Source organism: Martes martes, assembly GCF_963455335.1.
Source record: "Martes martes genome assembly, chromosome: 12".
Lineage (NCBI taxonomy): Eukaryota > Metazoa > Chordata > Mammalia > Carnivora > Mustelidae > Martes > Martes martes.
The window spans coordinates 81,589,244-81,595,243 of record NC_137900.1 but is presented as its reverse complement, the minus strand read 5'-3'; positions in this window follow the sequence as shown (position 1 = coordinate 81,595,243).

Sequence of the window (6,000 nt, the reverse complement as noted above, 5' to 3'; positions counted from 1 at the left end):
CCCAGGAGAGGAGTTATTTATGCAGGTGAACAAAGCAAACCTGGAAGGAGGTACAGTGCGACGCTCCCTCCTCAACACTTCTACTGCCTCGGTGTCTCTCTTTCAGCACCTCAAAATCAGATCAATCCATAGGGTGCTGGCACTTAGAAGATCCCCAACCAGTGCCATTTACCATTTTCATTATTGTCTTAGAACCCACCGGTCATTGTATATAGTTGATCTCTCTACCAGGTTGGCAGCCTGCTTCTCTGGGGAGCATTGTTTTTCCCTTAGGTTCTCCTTTGATTCCCAGAACCTAATAAGTCTCTGTCACATACCAAGTGTACAGAATGATGCCAAATTTTACTCTTCACTCAATGATTCTCTCTGTGCCTTTATAGCTTTGGCACCACTCCCCCAAAACCCCTGCCCTTAATTAATTTCCAGCTTCCCAGGAAATGCTAAGGCATCATGGTCATGCTTTCATTCATGCACTTGTCTCATGGATATGCATTCGTTGGTGGGTCCAGACCTTGCAGCCCAGTTAACAAATTAGAGTCTGGGCTTATAGTTCCATGTCAGAGTTCTTCCATCAGAGTCAACTGGGGAACTTGTAAAAAAAAAAAATTATGTATACACACACACACACACACACACACACACACACACACACATGCATACATATATATACACACACACGCATATGTGTATGTATACACATACATACATATATATGCATGTATGTGTGTATACACACACACACACACATACATATGTATCTCCCAGGACCACATTTCCATCCTGTTGGTTAGTAAGTTTTCAGGTCCTGTGGATTGGCATTTTCCTACAGATCCCATGGGATTCTGTGGGTGGGACATGGAGAATTCCATGAGAAGATATGGTGTGTCTATTATTCCTGACTCAACAACTTAGTTGGGAACCTCAGAAAGGTCTGTCATAGTTAACACTCAGATTCTCCACCTGCAAAGCCTCTCTCCTGCCTACCTCTAAGGTCCAGTGTGGGGACAATATAAAATAACCAATAGCAGTATGGGCTTGGTATGTGTCACATTCTCTACACAAACCACGAATTGTTGTCCTTAAGCATTAGTCAGTATTGGAGACTTTCGTATAGCTGGCACTTCATTACTAATTTAAAAATGCATTATCAGGGGGCACCTGGGTGGCTCAGTGGGTTAAGCCTCTGCCTTCAGCTCAGGTCATGATCTCAGGGTCCTGGGATCGAGCCCCGGATCAGGCTCTCTGCTCAGCGGGGATCCTGCTTCCCCCTCTCTATTTGCCTGCCTTTCTGCCTACTTGTGATCTCTCTCTCTATCAAATAAACAAATAAAATCTTTTTAAAAATGCATTATCGGGGTACCTGCCATGTACAAGTTAGGGTCTTCTATCTTCCACGGACTCTTGATAGGGGTTCACTAAATTATCTGTAAAATTAGTGGCTGATGACATTTTAATGTACTGACTCTCCGAATATGGTGCCTTTACCATCTTGAAGAAAATCATAAAATAATATAATTGATAATAATAATTGCTTTCATTTTATTGAAATTTTATAATGTACCAAGCGCTGTGTTAAGCACTTTTCTTAGAGCTGAAAAGGACTTTTGGAACTGTCTACTAGAGGCTGCAAATCAACATGTAATTGATCATTTTTTTAACCTTAATAGTGTTTTAAAAGGCAGTGTTACTATGCATGAGACACATTTAATAGAAATAGAAAAATCCTAATCCCTGTTGATTCTCAGAAGACTCATGGCACATGCCACTGTCACCTGCCTGAGACTCAGAGGTAAACTCAATCCTCCCACTTCTCAGATTAAAAATTGGATGCTCAGAAAGTTTAGATGGCTTACATGGAATCATTTGGGTCTGTCTGAGTGCTCCAGCTCTTTTACGAAATTGCTTCTTCAGCTTAGCAGCCATCAAAATCTCCAGTTCAGTCAATTAACCTGGCGCCTTGGCCTTCAACTCAGTTACACACCACAGGCTGAGCAAAGCCTCTTCCTTCATAGCCATGACCTACCATGATCTCTAACCCTCAGTCTCTCTGGAGGCTCCCTCAAGCTCCATATCTTTTACATGCGCTCTCCCCTGCTCCCGTGCACATCACAGGCACGGGAATGTCCCATCAGGTGCACACTCCTGGCGATTCCTCTCATGATCTCCTCCTCACCTCATTAGCCACTAGGTACCCTTTGTCTGGAAGACGGGTTCCTGGCACGATGATTTAAGCAGTCAATTTAATTGGAAGATTAGGAAAGACCTGGTGTCCGGCTATCATTTGAGAATAGACAGAGCAATAGTCCATTTTAAAACCTATTCCCCACTCTCAATTCTTGCATATTTTGCCCAGTTCCCAAACTCAAGAAATTCCACATTGTTTTTGCACCACTAACTCGTTCATTTGTTGACATCTCTGCCTGAAGATCACCTCTGCAGAGAGGACTTCCTGGCCCCCATCCAATATGGCCCTCCATTGCCTCCTGCCACTATACATTCAGATCACCTACGTTTATGTCATCTGCAATATGGTGGTGGGTTGATGGTGACCTAACATCTCACTCCAAAGGGCTTGGGGCGCAGACTGAAAGGTTCTCCCAAGATCCCACCTTCTAGTCTTCACATCTGAGTGTAAGTCCCTCCTGTTAAGTATGGGCAGGACCTGCGACATGCTTTTAACCAATAGCATACGGTGAAGTGATGAGATGCGATTACAATTTGAATGTGATTTCCTGGTTATATCACAGTTGGTACACTCCATCTTGCCAGAAGACTTGCTTTCTCCATTGCTGGCTTGGAAGAAGCAAGCTGTCATGTAGTAGGTAAATACCCTGTTGGAGAAGTCATTTTAGCAAAGAGTCTACAGGCAGCATCTAGGAACAGAGCAAGAAGCTGAAGTTCTTGAACTTACAGCCAGGGGGAGATGGATTTGGCGAACAACCTTGGTGAGCTTAGAAGTAGACCCTTCGGCAGTTGAGCCTCCAGATGAGAACTGAGCCTTGGCCAATATTTTAATTTCAAACCTTGCAGAGAGAATGCAGCTCACTCTTGCCCAGACACTTGAACCGCAGAAACCGTGAGGTATTAAAATATGTGTTCTTTTAAGTTGTGGTTTGTGGCAATTTGTTCAAAAGCACAGAAAGCTAATATGGATATTTCCTCCTTCCTCTACCTTGGTTTTGTCTGTGTAACTTGCTTTGACCCATAGAGAATGGCAACAATGTCAGTGTGCTGGTCCTGAGCATGAGCAATAAGAAGTCCCATAGGTTCATGCCCATTCTCTTAAATTTCTGTCATCATCTTCAGAAGCATATGCCTAGGCTAGCCTGCTGCTTCCAGAAAGGGAATGAGAGCCCCGAGGAATATTCTCCATTGAAGTCTACCCTAGGTTGGCCTTTTCTCAGTTGACCTGCAGATGTGCAAGAACTTCTGAATCTGGGTCAGTACGATTCCATGGGTAACTGGGTGGAACTGAGACTGCAGCCCCGCTCTTCTGATTCTTAGTGTGGTGAATTCCCAGGAGAAAGCAGCTCAAACTAAATATTAGTATTTATATTCACTTTATACTTTGGCATCTGGGGTTTTCATCTGGGGTGTAGAGATAGAGGCCATGGAGGGAGCTCTTTGAAACATTTGAAATTATATATTGAATTTATATTTTGTGCATTGGGTGGGAGACATAGCCTATAATGGTCTCTCCCACTTAGAAAGCAATCTGTAACTCCTCTCCCGTTCAGGAACCGGAGAAGGCTTTCTCCCCTGCTAAGGCCAAGGGATGGTGTTTTTCACTTAAGAAATATGATTCTCAACCCCTGTTTATTTCTCTTAGTTATTTATCTTAAAATTTTATGGATTGGTCCTTGGTAGCTTTCAGAAGATACCATTTCTTAATACCCATGCATTTTCTTTATCAGTTAAAAAATATCAATATTTCCCTAAGGAAAATGATTCTAATAGGGATGTTTTTAAAATCCCAACAACAGGACCTATTAAGAATGTTTAATTCCCCAAGTTCCTTCAGTTTTATATCTCTTAAAGAAATTACTTCCATTTTTGTGTGTGTGGTATATTGATGGGACACATTGTGTTTCCAATTGCCAGGAAGAAAATATCAGAGAACCCAAGGGAGCATGGAGTTCAAATCCCCCATTTGACTTTGCTCCCATTTCCTAACTGCACAGCCTTGCAAAGGTCACTCCTCCTCTGCATTTTGGTTTTCTTAGCCTCTAGATTGAGACAATCCTATCTATATTCACAAGGTTGCTGTGAGAATTACATGAACTAACATGTGAAAACTTGCCTGGCACATAGTAAGTTGTAAATAAATGTTGGAAATTCAAATTTATTATATTTCCTGCCATTTCTGCTCATTTGCAACTCTTCAAAGTGGGGAGAGCCACTTCTTTGTTTCAAAGTGATCACTTGGGGAGTAGAAGTGGGTTGTTTATCGACTCTCCAGCCAGGCTCCTCCTTTTGGGAGACAGGGGCTATGTAAATACCAGTATTATTATATTATCCATCTGGCACTGTGGCTTCCGAGTGTAATTAGCTATTGAGGAAAATACATTGAAGAAAGAAGGATCCAGGAAGATTTAACAATAATAGTAGCAATTAACATTTTTCTTGTTTTCTTAAGGACATAGAGTTTATGAGACACTCCAAGAATTTTCAAATATTAAAGAGACTTTAAAATCATCATTACACTTTTCTTTACTCCCATTACCATAGCCCTCATCTCAGCCATCAGCCCATCTCTTGTCAAGAATATTCTGACAGCTCCTAACTGCCCCCCTCCACTCTAGTCTCATTCTCTTTTAATTCATTCCGTGCTCTGAAGTCAGAATGATCTTTCTAAGATACAACTCAGACTACGTTCACTTCGAGACCCCTTGATGGCTCTTCAATGACTTTAGGGGAAAGGCCAGACTTTGCTAATAATACGCCCAAAGCTTTTCTGGGCTGGCCCTGGTCTCATACCTCCCCACACAGCTCTCTCCATCTCTGCCCCTGTTCTGTCACATTTCATTTCATTCTTCCAATCATTCACAACTATTCTATAAGAGGGTGAGGGAGTTGAATGCATGGTGTCTGTCTACTTCATGCCTGGCCTTACAGCCAGATGAAACTGGAGCTGGCCGTTGGGGAATCTCCATTTTACCCAATAACCCTGTAAGAGAGCCTGGCTTAAGGGCCATTACACATGGCGGTTTCCACTGGTTCATCCCTGAATTGTACAGACTCACCGGCTCCCACCCCAAAAGAGAAGACATCTACAGACCTTCAACAATGGTGCGTTGCCTCGGTGAAATTAGGGCATGGAGGAGCATAGCAGAACATCTTTGGCACTCTAAAAATGTCTTAGCTAGGACACAAGGAGCACAAGTCATAAAAGAAAGCAGGTCGTAAGTTGGACTTTATGGAAACTGCTGTTCTTTAAGACATACCCTTGGAAAAAAATGAAAATTTGACCCACAGACAGGAAAAATAGTTTCAAAGATATATCTGATGAAGAACTCATATCTAGAGTATGTAAAGACCTCTCAAACTTCACTAAGAAGAAGATAAAAAAATCAACTAAAAATGGGCAAGAAATTTGAACACATATTTCAGCAAAGAAGAGATATGGTAACAAAAAAAGCATATGAAAAGAAGCTCAACATCATGAGTCACTTTAAAAAAATACAAACTAAAACCATAATGAGGTATCAGTGAACAATTATTAAGATGGAGAGAAAAACTCACATCTGTTGGCGAGGAGGTGGAGAAACTGGGTCTCTGACACTGTTTATGGGAAATGTAAAGTAGCAAAGCCACTTTGGAAAGCATTTTGGCAGTTTCTTTCCTTCTTTTTTTAAAGATTTTACTTTAAAATTTTAAAATTTTACTTTTGAACTCAAGATCAAGAGTCACACACTCTACCAACTGAGCCAGCCGTGCAACCCTTGGCAGTACAGATGAAAACACATGCCGGCACAAAGGCATGAATGGGAATGGGTATAG